This window comes from Notamacropus eugenii, chromosome 3, assembly GCF_028372415.1.
Source record: "Notamacropus eugenii isolate mMacEug1 chromosome 3, mMacEug1.pri_v2, whole genome shotgun sequence".
In the NCBI taxonomy this organism is placed as follows: Eukaryota; Metazoa; Chordata; class Mammalia; order Diprotodontia; family Macropodidae; genus Notamacropus; species Notamacropus eugenii.
In genome coordinates this window covers 18,347,437-18,364,299 of record NC_092874.1, presented here as the reverse complement: position 1 = coordinate 18,364,299, position 16,863 = coordinate 18,347,437, and positions in this window count along the sequence as shown.

The window sequence follows — 16,863 nt, the reverse complement described above, 5'->3', positions numbered from 1 at the left end:
CTGAGACAGGTGGTGGTGGTGCAGCAGAGCCCTGAAGGGACTCAAGGCTGGAATAATGAGTGTGCCTTCCAGAACTGGGGTGCAGATTGTGAGAACTGGTGAAGGGTGGAGATAGATATCAATTGCAGATGCTGGAATTGAACTATTTTCATTTGCCTAACATCTTGGAGTCACTCCTTAGCTCAGAGTTCAGAAACTTGTGGCCTTGAGGCCATATGTGGCCTTTTAGGTCCTCAAGTGGGGCCCTTTGACTGAATCCAAACTTCACAAAACAAATCTCCTTAATGAAAGGATCTGTTCTGTCAAACTTGGACTCAGGCAGAGGGTTGAACCCAAGGATCTAGAAGGTCACATGTGACCTCGAGGCTGAAGGTTCACCATCCCTGCCATAGACGATTCTCCCACTGTACTCTGTTCACTCCTAGGGCTGGGATATTACAAAGGAATCTTTCTCAGCCCCTTTGAGTCCTGCTGGGTTCAATGCAGCTCAGAGCTCTTCTTGTGGTCTTTCTCAGCAGACAAAAGGAGCTCATTGTACCTAAAACTAACATGAGATCTTGGCTATGAAAATGCTTGTTTTATTTCTTAAGTTCATAACAAAAAAAAAAAATGAAGCATTTTGGAAACTTTAAGAATAGGGATTGGGACCTGATTCTAGAATTTCATTGGGAAGGAGAAATTCCCACGTTAGGAAATTCTCTTCAGTAATGCAGATCAGAAACTTTAAATAAATGGCAGTTATAATAGTGTCAGCATAGTCGCAAAATTTTTAGTCTCAGGACCTCTTTATTCTCTTAAAAACAATAGAGAAATTCAAACAGTGTATGCCTATATGGGTTAAATCTATTGGGAATTATCATATTAGATATTTGAACTGATTAAAATATATTTATTAACTCATTTAAAAATAATAAACCTATTCTATGTTAACATAAATAACATAGTTATTGAAATAATTGAATTTTCCAAAACAAAATAATTTAGTGAGAAATTTCATTGGTTTACACATTTTTGCAAATCTTTTTAATGTCTAGATCCAAAGAAAACAAGTGGATTCTCACATTTTCTCTTCATTCAATCTACCATAATTTTCTGGTTTGGTTAAAGTTTATGAAGAAAATTCAGCCTCATGCAGATAGACAGTTGAAAAAAGGAAGAGTATTTAATAGTCAAATTATATTTTACTATTATTATGAAAAAAACTTCTGCGCTAGAGGAAACCCTGAAAGAGTCTTGGGGACCCTCAGGGGCCCAAGGACAACACTTTGAGAAGTGCTGGTGCAGTGGAAATTGTTCTGGCTATGGAGTAAGGAAGACTTGAGATTGAATCCTGTCTCTAACGCTTGACTGTCTGTATTTGACCTCTTTAAGGTCCAGTTTTTTCATCTTTCAAATGCAAGAAAAAAAATACCTGTGATGCCTATCCCCAAGGGCTTGCCGTGAGGCTCAAATGAGATCATATACAGAATGCAGTTTGCAGCTTGCAATACCATATAAATGTGCCTCCTTGGTGGGCTGCTTGCTTACTTGGAAATCTGCCCATGACTTGCCCATAGTGGTGGGCTCAGAAGGAGGCTCACCTGATGACCATAGGTTGGACATTGTGCACCTAATCCAAAGCCTTCGTGTGGAGCATACAGCATCTCCTGCTTGGGTATGTTCATGGATGACTCATAGTCAACCTGCACCATTCCCCTCATGAAACCTGGGCTCATTAGGTCTTGGTCTAGTTGCAAGCCACCTCCTCTGTGTAGTCTATTCCAACTGTGAGTTCTCAAGTGAGGTCATAAACCGACATTTCCATAGTACCGAGACTAAAGTAAATACAGACTATTATTTCTTATCCATCCCCCTCCAAGAAGACACACTTTTCTTTGAGTGTTGATTAGATTGTACATTCTGCAAAAAGTTTTCTAAAACTCTTTTCTAGCTCATTCATTTATGATGAAACGCATGGGATTTTCCCACTTGAAAGTTGCATAACCCAGCTGTTTCTTTCACCCATTACAACTTCTTCCTGACCTTTTTGGAAGTAAAGGAGAGTTTGGGGGAGGGAGCATGGAATAGTTTAGTCTCATGACCTGAGTATGTCTCTCCTGAACCAGAAAAGGGTCTTCGTATGTTCATCTGAGATAATGGCTTCTTTTAACCAGGAATTATCTTCTATTCCATTTCTTTGTTTATCATTTCTGAAGTTGGGATGGATTTTATCTCTTCTGTCCTATGATTTTCTTGGCCAATGTGAAATGTCATACATTAAAGGCTGATAAGTTTAGAGCCACTAAATGTTTTATGACTTGTAAAGTAATAATCACTAAGTGCTTAATTTGAAAACAAACACACACGCACACTTCACAATTCGTGTTTCCCCATTGAAGCAGGAGCCCTGGAGGCAGGCCATGGGCCCTCAGCCAGATTTTTCCCTCTTCCATTTTTACAGTTTGACTCCTAAGTGACAGGCTGTCACAGGCTCATGAAGCCTCTTCCTTTCTGTGCCTAAGGGGGGAAAATGGGGCTGAAGTCAAGGGTCCTTCTTGGGTCTGAGAAAGGAGAATTTAGAGTTAGTAAAGAAGGTAGAAGATATCTGGTGTTGTTGCTGTTTTAAGAGGAGGGAGAGCACTTCTCAGGGTTACATAAGTAGTAAGTAGAAGAGTCTGGATTTGAACCTAGGTTCTTTATCTCCAGATCTACTATGTCATTGCCAGATTGGTTAGCAGTGGGAGATGGCAATTTTTGTTTGGGACTTCGCACAGTTATTTTAATTACTATGCTGTTGCTGGGTCATTTCAGTTGTGACCCCATTTGGGGTTTCCTTGGCACAGATACTGGAGTGGTTTGCCACTTCCTCCTCCAGCTCATTTTACAGATGACGAAACTGAGGCAAACAAGGTTAAGTGACATCCTCAGGGTCATACAACTAGTAAGTGTCTGAGGCCAAATTTGAACTCAGAATGATGAATTCTCCTGAATGCAGGCCCAGCACTCTATACACTGTGGCACCTCCTAGTTATCCCCTTAATTACTATAACCCATTGTTAAAAGATTTATATAACACTTTATTTTTCTCTGTTGTATTTTATCCACAGAATTTCTAACACAGCCTACAGGAAGGTGATCCTTAGCCTAGTAAAGACCTGGAGGTCTTTCTGCTCCAGTGGAGCCCCCAGTGAGCCTGGAATATCAATGACTTGAAAGATGCCTGACCTGTACAAAGACTTGTATCACACAGGCCATCCAGAGCTCTCACTTCACCCATTTCTTGGTGACTGGTAAACAATTAAGTTCTGGCTTTGCCTAGAAGGACTCGATCAATCAAATTTAGTACACATTTGGTGGTAGGCACTGGGGATACAAAGATCTAAATGGAAAAGGACCTTCCCTAAAGGAGCTTACATTCTGTAGGGGAAAAGTAACACATGTCCATAAAATTGCATACAAAATAAAAAAAGGTAAAGGGGAAGGTAGGGATAGACTATAGGAGAGAGCAGATCAGGAAAGGCTTCCTGGAGGAGGTCGCATCTGAGTGTGTACCAAAGAACCAAAACTTATCATGTCCTCCAAAATGTGGAAGTAACATATGAATCCAAGTCAATAAATTTTTCCCTAGCTTCCTTCTTTCCCCAGTAAGAGAAAAAGTGCCTTGTGGGACAAATTCACACATCTGCTGAGAAAGTGGGCTGCCTTTTGGACACAATCAATGTGAGAATTTGATTTGCTTCACTCTGTTTATTTGTTGCAAGTTTCCCTCTACCCCCAGGTGATGCATCAAAAACTTCACAACTAATATCTGAAAAAAAGAAACACCCCCAAATCCAGCAATTAATATTTTATTTCATCCTCACAAAACCCTTGGGAGGTAGATCCGATTGTTATTTCCACTTTACAGATGAGGAAACTAAGAGATTAAGTGACTTGCCCAGGACCATACAGCTAGGAAGTATCTACGACCAGATAGGAACTCAGGTCTTCCTGACTCCTGACCCAGGCTCTATTTACTTCAAAACCTAGCTACCTCTAGAGAAATAAATAAAATAGAATTTTTGTTTATTGAAAAAGTTTTTTTTGTTTGTTTTTTGTTTTTTAAGTTTTGTTTATTGAAAAAATAAAAGAAAAAAATGGGCTACAAAACAAAATGGCTGAAGCATGATGCCAAAGAAGTGAATATGAAAGTTTGACTCCTAAAGTCAGAGGAGCAGTACAGGCTGGTGAAGATCAAACTTTGGCTTCTGGTTTTATTGGGTCAGAGGAATGTGGGGGGAAGGATAAGAAAATCAGCTCATTTTCAAGGGGTCTTTGAACCAGTGAGTTTCATTGAGCTTTTCAATAGGACAAAACACACCAGCTCAGAAGAACCACCCAGGGGTGGGAACCTGTGGCCTTGAGATCTTTTATGGATTTGTTCTGTAAAACTTAGACTCAGTCAAAAAGCCACACTCAAGGACCTAGAAGCCACATATAGCTGTGAGACCACCGGTTCCCCACACCCCTACCCAGGCCAACAGGACAATAGCTGCTTCCATGGGAAGGGCTCCTCTTTCCATTGCTTTAACTCTCCCGAAAGCTGGTGAGTTGAATTCTCTATTGGAAAAGTTGAGTTAGCAGAATTCTTTTGGTGCCTAATAAATACTTGATTGATTACTTTGTTGACTGGGCCAGAGTTGAAAAATATCCTCTTGGGACATATTAGGAAGCAGGTGGTTTTAGTGAAAATTCCTGTAGCTTATTCTGCAAACACAGGGATCTCATTTCTTCCTCAATCTCAATTCAGTGTAATTCAATTACATGAACATTTCTAAATGTCAGTCATGCCTTGGGCAAGACAATATTAGATGCTGAAGATACAAGACAAAAAGAAATAGTCCCTGCCCTCTAGGAGATTCTCTTCTACCAGGAAACATTATAGAAAACCAAGAAAATATTAAGTATATACAAAGGTATGCTTTGAAGGGACATCAAGGTCTTCAAGGCCAAGGTGCAGAGGGAATGCATTCAGATACAGAGGAACTTAGACAAGGGCATGGAAGTACAGAATAGAATGTTATACACAGGGAACAGCTAACATGTTGGCCAGCTTCACTGCAAAGACTGGCAAGGAAGGTCAGTAATGTGAACAAAATTAGAAATATAGGAGTAAACCAGACTGTGGGAGGCTTTAAGTGCCAGATGAGAAGTTCTTGTTTTATCCTATAGGTAATAGAGAACTCTTTAAGACTAAGGGGTGGGGAAAAAATGGGATGGTTAACAACCCAAATTTTATGAGTATCTATTTGGTATTTATGTGGAGAAGGAACCAGGGAGAGTACAGGAATACAGGAGACAGAGACATCAGTTAAAGGTTATTGCAGTAATCCAGTTGAGAGACTGAACTAGGATGGTGTGTATGTGAATAGAGAGAATGGAAAAGATGTGAGAAATATTGTAAAGTTAAAATTGACAAGACTTGGCCACTAATGGAAATGTAGGTGAAGGCTTGGGGGAATGACTACAAGTTTACCAGCTTGTGTATCTAAAAAAATGGTGGTACTGCCTTTCCAATTTCTTTTCAATGATGCAAATATGGTCTTGATACCTTAACCAGGGAAAGATGCAGCAGAGAAAGAAGACTATAGAGCATTATCCCCATTGCACATTAATGCAAAAATTATAAGCAACACAATAACAAGCAGGCCAAGATAACACATTAGAAAGATTATACACTATGACAAGGCTGAGTTTATAGCAGGAATTCAGGGTTGTATCAGCATAAGAAAAAGTACAAATAAAATAAAAGTCTAATAAATACAAATAACAAAAACCATGTAATTATATCAATAGATACTGAAAAGACTTTTGACAAAAGCCAACATTCAATTCTCTTTTTTAAAAAACTCTAAAAACCATAAGGCTAAATTAACCTTTTCTTAATGGAGTAAAAAGTACTTATCTAAATATAAGTGCAAATGTTCTATGTAATGGAGAAAAGCTAAAAGCCTTTCCAATAAGGTTAGGGTTAAAGTAAGGACATCCATGAAAACCATTACTATTGAACATAGTACTACAAATGCTAGCTGTAACAATAAAATGAACAAATAGAGAGAATAAACACAGGCACCCCCCCCAAACTGACAACAGTTTAAAAGAATGTACTTAAAGAACCTTAGAGAATCAGTTAAAGATTAATTGAAATATACTTCGGGAAATTTGTAGAATGTAATATGAATCATCAGTGTCCCCACGTATGATGAATAAAACCCAACAAAATGAGAAATTACATTCAAAATAACTATAGAAGTTATACTCGGGAGTATGTCTGCAATAATTCATACAGAGATTAAATGAATCTAACTGTAAAATGCACATTATAGAAATGCAGAACTAAATAATTGAAAAAACACTAATTGCTCATGAGTAGATTGAAATAATATAATCAAAATGACAAAACAACCTAAATTAATTTCTGGGGACACTAGACAACGTTTTGGCAGAAATCAGGTTCCAGGTGTGGGAAACCAGAGCCCTCAAGGCCACATGTGACCTTCTAGGTCCTTGGGTGTGGCCTTTTGACTGAGTCCAATTTTTACAGAAGAAATCCTTAAGGTTAAATCATAAACAAATGAGAGCCATAAAGAAGAAATTACTTTTTAAATCTATGGATAAGGAAAGAGCTCACAACTAAACCAGTGATAGAGAGAATTGCACAAATAAAATTAAAAATTTTGGATTATATAAAATTGAAAAGTTTTTGCACAAACAAAATATCATCGTAAAAATTAGAAAGGAAACTAGTAACTGAGAAAAAAATCTTTCCAACAAATTTTTCTGATGAAAATCTCATTTCTAAGATATATATAAGGAACGGATTCAAATTTATGATTCCAGCAGATAAATGTTCAAAGGATATGAACAAGTAGTTTTCAAAGAAAAACAAACTATTATCAATCACATTTTTAAATGTTCTAAATCTAAATCACTAATAATTAAAGAAATGCAAATTAAAGCAACTTTGAGGTTCCACTGCACACCTATCAGATTGGCAAAAAGGACAAAAGAGGAAAATGATAAATGTTAGAGGGGCTGTGAGGAAACAGGCATGTTACTGCAAAGCTGATGGAGCTGGGAGTCAGTCCAGCTATTTGGAAAGCAATTTGTAACTCTGCCCAGAAAGTTACCAAGCTGTACTTACCCTTTGACAACACTATACCACTACTCAGCCTATACCCAAAAGAAATCAAAGAAAAAGGATCTATGTATAAAAATATTTATAGCTAGCATGTTTCATGGTGGCTAGAAATTGGGGGAAAAGGGATTATCTTCCTATTGGGGAATGGCTAAAAAATTGCAATATGTGAATGTAATAAAATATTACTATTCCATAAGAAATGATGAAATGAAATTTTGCAGAGGAAACCAATAGCATTATGACTTGATACAGACTAAACCAACATCAGAGAAAAAACAACATTGACTTTAGAATTCAGGCCAATGCAATGAAAAACTTTGAGGTGAAATGAATAAAGATGAAACATAGCCTCCTGAAAGAAAGAGATACAAAGACCTTAAAACAGAAAAAGAAATACACATTTTCAGACATGGCTTATGTGGGAATTAGTTTTGCTGCACTATTTTCTTGAAGTTGTCTTTTTTAATCTGTTCATTTAGGAGCAAATGTTGTGGGAGGGACAGGTAAAAAAATAACCTGTTTAAAAAAAGAAACTAAAAAAGAAGAAAAAAATGGTGCTACCTTTACCAGAAATAGGGATGTTTGAAGGAGGCATGGGTTTTTTTTGGGGGGGGGGGGTGAAGCATAAAATCCCTTTGCCATGAGTTGCAATAGAAAGGAAAGACTAATTTTCCCTTTTTAGTGAATGGACTATAAAAACAATATAATGACAGAAGAGATAACATGATCTAGTAAAAAGAATTCTATTGGATTTTTAGTCAGAGGGACTCTGTCAGTTTCTACGTATGTAAACTTAGCAAGCTACTCACTCTCTGGTCTTCAGTTTCCTCTCCCGCCTTGTAATAGTTTTATTAAAATGAAGGGATTGTATAAGACAAGCTCTAACAAAGTCTTTCCCAGCTCTAAATCTACGATTTATACTGCAAATGTGTCACCAAAGGATCACTTTCCTGCCATCATCCCACACTGAAGGTGATTGTCATTAACACAGAACATAGAGCTCTTCCCCAGGAGCAGTAGTTCTAGGGTTCCAGAGCTCTGGGAAGTGTCCTTCCAGAAGGGGAAGAATGAACTGCTTTGGAGAAACAATTGAAAGGGCCAAGACCTTCAAGGAAAATTCCTTCAGAATGGATGTTCCAGCCAGTGGAATTAGTGATTGAAAAGGTCACTCTGGAAACCCTAAATTTTGTTTTGATTTCAGTTCCTGCAAGAACAAGGAAATGTAGGATCCTTCTATGGAGATCTATTTAAAGGTCTAATGGAATGATCTAATGACTTTGATCTACATGGGTAGATATTACAAAGGGAAATTTCAACTGAATGTAAAGAAGAAAGTTCTGGACTTGAGAGCTGTTCCAAATCAGGATAGGCTGCCCTTAGAGAGAGTGAAGGAGTAACCTCTTCCCTGGAGGTCTTTCAGCAGAGACTAGAGGCCTGCTTGTCAGGGATACTACAGAGGGGATTCTTAATCAGGTCCAGGTTGGGCCAGATGGCCACTGAGGTCCCTTCCAGTCCTGAGATTCTATGATTCTGTGAAACTCCTCTCTGACCTTTTGTAGTGAATACCAAATGATTCCCCAAGGTCTTTGGAAACGTGGGCCCTTGCAAATAAGACCAAGCATTTCACCTCCAGTTCTGATGAAAGGTTTATGGGCCCCAAAATAGTTGCAGTAAGACATGTCTGGATTGAATATTTTGTATACACGTAACCCCAGCAGAGCCTCGGGGCTTCATGTTTCACAAGCAGACTTGAGCTTAGCTGTGTTAGTGACCTGATACCCTGAACACAGGTCTGCCTCTCACTTTACTGGAATAGGCTCCCATCCATTGCTATTTCTATGCACAAATTAATGAGGCACGTTGATCTGGAGAGATTTGCCACTTGGTGAGCATCGAAAACAAGCCTAAAAGGATGATGACATGCACTGGATGGAGCTTCCTCTGAAGTGTCATGGAAACAGGGTCAGTTCAGAGAGAAATGCCTTCCCCGAAGTCCAATCAAAATTCTCTGGAGCTTAGAGGCTTAGTCCATATGACTCCCATGTTTCAGACAAACTGGTCTACTGGCTACTGCCCATCCAAGACATCTCTCTCCTATTTCTATGCCTTTGCACACATGGAGGCCATCTTCCAGGCGCGGAGATCTCTCCATCTCCCTTTCTTTCTTATGGAATCCCTCCTTTTATTCGGGCTGAGCCAAGTACTGCCTCCCCCATGAGGCCTTCCCTGATTATTAGGACTCCTCATCAAAAAAAAAAAAACACTTTTTAATGTATTGTCCTTCTCCTTATCTGCGTGTATATTGTTCCTTCCCAGTAAAATGTAAGTTCCTTGAAGGCAGAGTCTGTTTACAATTTTGTCTTTGTATTTTTATCACCAAGTACGGTATATAATAATAACAGTAATAATTAATATTGCTTACTCTGCTCCAGTCACTGCTTAGTATTTTTTTTTTTATAAATGTGATCTCTTTTGACCCTCACAAGAACCCTGGGAGGTTGATGTGCTATTATTACCCCCATTTTACAGATGAAGAAATGAATACAAGCAGAAGTTAAGTGATTTGCTCAGGGTCACAGGTTAATGAGTTTCTGGATTTGAACTCAGGTCTACCTAATTCCAGGTCCAGCATTCTATCTGTTGCACTCCTTAGCAGTCATAGTACTAGCACAAAATAAGCACAGAGATGAGGACTGGATCTGTCCTCATAGGGAACTCCTTCTGCCTTTGCAGGTCAGCATTTTCTCTGAGACTTTTGTTGAGAAATCAGATGACTTAGCCAGTGTCACATAACCAATATGTAACAGAGGATGGATTTGAATCCCAGACTTGCTGGTTCAGAGTCCAGTTCTCTAGCCATTAAGCCTGTACAACATAGGTACTTAACAAATGCTTACTGACAATCTCCCTATTCCAGTTGTACCAGACCTGCTGGCTAAAGACCTTAGAGATCTTCAAAGTTACTGAAGAGGAGCCTTGAATCTCCATGCACACCACACATGGCCATTTTTATCTTGATTTAGCTCCAGAAAGTTCTGTAGCATGAATGCAAAGGCTATAAAGTAGGAGCCCTCCAAAGATTTGTTTTTAGGCTGGAAAAGGTTGGGAGACACTCTCCTATCCACTTCCTGTTCAGACAATAGCAGTGACAACCTTTCCTCCAAGAATAGTCTCATGGGCCACCTTGAGGTCAGGTCTTTGCCTTATCCAAAGAGCAAACCAGAGGGCTTTAAACCTTAATCAATTCTGTTGATTCCTTTCTTTCTCAAGTCACCATTTTTGTTAGTGTTTTCCAATAGAGATAGTAACTACTTTTCTCCACATTCCAATGTTCCACCTATTGGATACTGCCCAAGACAGACCGAGCCATCACCCCTCCTTGGCTTTACAAATGCGTTTGCAGTTTCCAACGATATCTAAGTAAGTGAAGGCAACAGTGTTGCAGTCAGGATTTTGCCTTAGAGCTGGTGTGGTCTCCAGCAACTTGTTACATTAAAAGAGTGGGGGCTGCCTGCAGCAGCAATTTTTTTTCTTACATCTAATGAAGTGGGCAGCTAGGTGGTGCAGTGGATAGAGTGCTGGTCCTGGAGGCAGGAAAACTCATCTTCTTGAGTTCAAATCTGGCTTCAGGTTCTTCCTAGCTGGGAGACCCCAGGCAAGTCATTTCACCCTGTTTCATTATCAGTAAAATGAGCTGGAGAAGGAATGGCAAACCACACCAATATCTTTGCCAAGAAAACCCCAAATGGGGTCATGAAGCATGGGACATGACTGAAAAAACTGAACAAATGAAGAAAACTGGAAAAGAGATGGAAGATAGAGAAGGCAGTGAATATGTTGGCATAAATTCAGAGATGGATATACTCAACGTCCCTTTCAGAACTGCGATGAGGGAGTTGAATTTTCTATGCACAGAATCTGTCAAATCAACAAGTGTATCCTAAGTAGCATATATTATGTGTCAAATCCTGTGCTAAGCTCTAAAAAAAAAAATAAAAAACACGTAGAATGAAACAGTTACTGCCCTCAAGAGGCTTTCAAAATGTGAAAAATTAGGTACCCTTTAGCATAATGCATTTCTTTTCACAGCAATTTCCTAAAGGCAGCAACCTTGATTTTGTTATTTAACACAGCTGAATGACTCAAAACTATGGGCTATATGTCAGGGAAACCTAAAGGGGGGAATTTGGACGATGAGTAAGACTGTTTAGGATCTCCAAACCATACCATCTCACATCACCAACTCTCAGTCCAAAATAACCTGGCTCAAAATTCCCCCAGAAACAAAGATTGTTATGAAAGTTAAATTAAGTGTAAGGAAATGAATGAGTTGAATTTAGCCATGGGAATGCAGGCTGAAATTCCCAGCTCCTCCCACCACTGTACCATCAGTGTTTCTAGGTGACTCCTTGAAACTTATCAAAGATTGAATTTATTAATCAATGAGAGCTTATGCTTCTGTTGATTTATTTGGAAATATTAGAACATACACTGATTGCTTAAGAACATGGGATGAGAATTGAGAAGGAAATCCTAGAATAGTCAGAGAGTCCTAAAGTAACAAATTCAGAGGGGAAAAAATTGGAAGCCCTAGGGAGAGGCAGAAACCAGTGAGCAATGGGGCACAATAGCATTTGGACCCAAAAAGCCCAGGTACCAAGGGTCTCTGTGGTCCCCTGGAACCATAACTTGAAATGCCATTAGAAGGCCCTGAAGACCCAATACTCTGAACCTAAAATACTCAAGGGAGTCTTATTCAGAGAGAGGGAAGTCAAAGGAACCCAGGTGGTCCAAGGTGAGATCAGAGGTAGGCCCACCACCCCAAGTAGGCAGTGGGTAGAGTCTGGCTCTGGCACAAAATCCCAACTGAGGAACTAAAGGTAGAAAGTAACCAAAGAGAGGAACCAAAGAGAACAAACAAAAGAAGACACTGACTAGTATAAAAAATATATTTTACAACTAGAAATCCCCCCAAATCCAGCCTAGAAGGGAAAGGTAGCTCTGTGACAACAGCAAGTAGATATTTAAAAGGTAAAAATGGAGTTTCCATAGAGACTCCATTCATACCTAAAAGAAATGAAGCAGGAGGCAAAAATGAAATGAAAGATCTAGAAGAAAGAATTGGATGGAAAATAAATTACTTTGATTCAGTTACCTCATTGAACCTTAATGGAAAAGACCCTGATGTTGGGAAAGATTGAAAGTAAAGGAAAAGAGGGAGGGCAGAGAATGACATGATACCACAAGCATGAGCTTGGACAGGCTTTGGGAGATAGTGGAGGAAGGAAGGACCTGGTGTGTTGTGGCCCATGGGGTCACAAAGAGCTGGACACGACTGAATAACAACAACCACATCAGAGCAGATATGCCTCTTACGTTTCTTCTATTTCTGGGTCCTGTTACCCTGTGATGTAGAGTTCATAGTCTGTCTCTGTTCAAATGATGATGATATAGTCCCAGGAGTCATTCTGGGGTCTATTTTCAACTGTCCTCCTCCCCTCCCCTCAGTTGAACATAAGCTCCTTGAGGGTGGAAGCTGGTTTTCTTTAGTCTCCAAATCCCTAGCACCTAACACCATGTCTGGTATCTAGTAGGTATTTAATAAATGCTTGTGGACTTGAAGTAAAATGAATCATCTCCTTTCTCAGGAACAACTTTACACAGTTCATGAGGAAAAATGCTATGACTGTAGCCATGGTGAACCAACTTCAGTGACAATTATAAGAACTTCCAAACTCCAAGTATTTGATTTGGGAACCACATCCCACTGAGATATGTTTTCTCCCTGCATAACAGCAGAGCATCTTCCTGACACATGCTGGGGACAGGAGCTGAGTCAAAGTCAAAGAGGAGATGCCATCAGATCTTTTCAAAAATAGATTTGGTAAGGAGAGAGAATCTTTTTCTCGTGGAGAAGTACAACTCTTAGAGTCCTGATCTGGCCATTTCAACAATCCCCAGCTAAAAAAAAAAAAAACCCGCACAGGGAAGCAATGGCTGACCTGTCATTTTCCCATGAATCGCCTTTGTGATTGACCCACAGGCTTCTGCCTGCTGAAGTAAACAAATAAGCCAGCCATATTTACTTGGAGAGGTGGTATGCAAATATTTTAAAATTCCTCTTTTTCTCAAGCTGGTTTAACTCAGAAGGCCTCCTTGGAAGAATATGCTAATATGTAATTAAACCACTCTTGCATCATGCCATATGGTACACTGGAAACATAAAATACTATGTTCCATTATGTGGGCAGGGTCGTCTGATGAAGGAGAGCCCCTGGGAAAAGAGCCTCTCCTTCCACCCACACTTTATATGCCAGCTCCTATTATTAGGTACTGTTCTTTTTGATGGGGCCTGACAGCTTTTGGCTAATGGTTCTCCATTTGGAAAACTATTGCAGACGATGTATTACCTCTAAGATCCAAACAGTCAGAGATAAACTCACATTAACTCCATTTGGTTAATTTTTCCCCCCAAGTGGTCTTAAAGCTTCTAAATAATTAAATGGTAATCTGGACCGCATAGCAGTAACGGATATGCTTTAAAATAACTAATTAGGTGATGCTCAGCATTCAACAAACATTTTTGTTTGGAAGATGAATAAGGGTAGTGAACAGATTATCTGCTGGGGCCAGGCTTGTTCTAGACTACTTTAATAGGCAAGTCAGCCTTAAGGGGAATGAGCTAGAGTCAGAAATGAAAGTGAACAGCTTAGATGTTTGATTTTGGGAGCACGCAGATGAATGGAAAACCCTGACAAGCAAGTTCAGGCTTGGGTAAGAGCTGTGTAAGGTATATAGAAAGAGGAAGTTAAGCAACTCCTGGAAAAATCACAGTTGTTCAGGTCAGTTACATTTTAGAACTTACAAAGGGAAGTCATGAAAGGTTTTTGGGCAGGAGATGATGTGAGGAAAGCAATGTTTTAGGGACATTCATCTGGCAGCAGTGTGCAGGATGGACTCAAGTTAACAAAGTTTATATTACTATAATTTATTCATTAGTTCATTAAGTGAGAATTTATTAATTTATTAAATATTTCCAATGCACCAGAAAGTATGTTAGGTACCAAAGATTCAAAGGAAAAAAATCCACAAAAATAGTCACTCTCCTCAATGGACCTTACTTTCTATTGAGGGAGAAATAACATATACATGTAAATAGCCTCAGCTTTAATAGCCTTTCATACAGAGACTTTAGACACTGTTCTTATATCTTTAAGAGGAAAAAGACTTGGTGGTGTTTGTAGTGAACTAATTCAACTGTCGTTCTGTAAAAGTCATTAACTCTGACAGCTGGAGAAAGACTGAGGACAGGAAGAAAGAACTAAGAGGACTTCTTTCCTGAGAGACTGAGTTTAGCTCTTTTCCTATGGAAAAAGTGTCTCAGAGAGAAGTCTTGTACGTTTTTGACTGCGATGAGGGAGCTGAGGGATGGGGCTCTGTTTTCACAGCTGAGGAGAAGTCAGCTCTTGAAGTCGTTGGTTAGAGGTAATTTTGGTCGTGTTCTTTTTCACTTGGCTACAATGATGAAATGTTCTAATATGTCTGCATTGTTTGTTACATTTAACAAATTGCACAAGATGCTTATGTAAACCTATGAATCTAGAGGCACTGACGGACAGAGAAATGAGGAAAAACTTGTGGGGGGAAAGATATTTTTCTGGTTTATTTAATGAACTGCATAGGAATCTCAGAACTAATGAATTAATTAGTGACAGCATGTGCATTTATGTTCATTTATATGGAGATATCAGAATATGTACATGATGGCCTTAGAATCTGGAGTGAGAATTAAGAAGGAAAATGATTTGAATGATTTTTTTTTTGATAGGGCCTGACAGCTTTTGGTTAATGGGACTCCATTTGGAAGACTATTGCAGACGATGTATTACCTCTAAGATCCAAACAGTCAGAGATAAACTCGCATTAACTCCATTTGGTTAATTTTTCCCCCCAAGTGGACTGACCATCCACCTAGACTTTCTTTGGTCTTTCTCACAATTCTTCCTTCATGTCCCCAAGTGGAATTTCAACAGACCCGGGGTGCTTTAAGCTACCTTGTCCAAATAATCATTTTGAGTAGAGAATGAGCTCTATGCTGATCGTTGTCATATAGTCATCCGTCTGGAGGAATGTGTCTACGCTTGTTTCTGTGTGGAATACAAGTTCCAGGAGGCAGGGACCATTTTGCTTTTGTCTTTCATCCTTTGTATACTTGGCACAAGGTAGGTGTTTAATAAAAACTTTTTAAATTGAATCAATCAATACTTGAGACAAAGTTCATTGTTCTCTTGGTAAGAGTCTGCAACCCCCAGTTACCCCTCCCATCACCAATTTAATTGTTTAGTCAAAGATGTCAAGCTTCCTGAAAGTGATAGTAAAAACCACTGCTCCCTTCCTCCTTGCTCCACAAAACAAGCAATGTCCCTTTGTGGTTTGTAATACTTCAAAGTTCTGTTGTTTGGGGGTACTGGCTGGGGGCAAAAATGTCCCATTGTGGTTATGATGAGAGGGAGTGCCCACATCATTGTGTTGGTGCTCCCAACATAGGTATCGGTACTGCTGGTAATGAGGAATATTTGTGCTTGGTGCAAGTATCACAAACTACAAATAGAGCAAATAAATCTGGGGTGTTGGGGAGTGGGAAGCCATGAGGAGGAAAGAAGAAAGGGAGGTTGAAGAGATTTTACCTTGATGGGGAGAAGACCTTGGAACACCAGTCTACAATCTGAGGATCTGGATTCAGGTCCAGACTCTGATATTTATGATCTGTGTGACTGTGGCCATCTTACTTAATCACCCTTGGGGAGGTTGGCACTCCCCAGGATGCCTCTAAGGTCCAGTCTAGCTCAGGATCACATATTCTTAATTTTTTATGTCATAAAAAGGGGTCTCCCTTTGGCAATCTGGCAGCACCTTTTCAGAATAAAGTGTGTGAGTTTTTTTTTTTAAATCATAATTGAAGCAAATGCAAGGTTTTAGTTACAGGTCAGTGACAATAAAGATATAATTTTTTCTAACCATGTTCATAGAACCCCTGAAATCTATGCACAAAAACTTGGGGGGGGTCTCTGAACTCCAACTTAAGTAGCCTTATTCTAAATATGTGATCTAGTAGCTTCCTCTTGTAAATACTTTTTTTTCTAATAGGCATTCACCTCTCTCTACTATGCTGCAGATCTGCAAGTGTTATATGTGCCCTCAGAGTTTGGTGGCCTACTAAATCCAGTAGCCTGGAGAGAAGCCCCAGTTGTCTTAGTTACAGCTCTGCCTCCCAACACTAGCTCCCAATCCCTCTATAGCTAGGCACATGGTCTCCAAGAATTTCTGTGGCCAAAAAAATTCATCCCCTTGAAACCAACATGGTGGTAAGATCTCTAAGCTCAGGTGTTCTAGCCCCCAAATGGTGGACACACAATTCATCACAAGGCACCATCCTCAAGCCTTTGGTAAGGCTTGGTAGGACCTCCCAGAGCTTGAGCCCCTTTGGCACTGCCCCCCAGGTCCCCAGGTCAGCTCCATGCCATAGCAGACAACAGAACAAGTCTTCAGCAGAGGGATGCTCATAGCAACGTTTGCAGGGACCTTTTCCCTTATAAAACTCAAGAACATTCCAAACCTATGTGCTGTCTCTCCAAAGAGCGATCTTGTTCCCACCATGAAAAAATCCTCTAGCCTTGTGAGAACTGAAACCCTGAACTTGAACA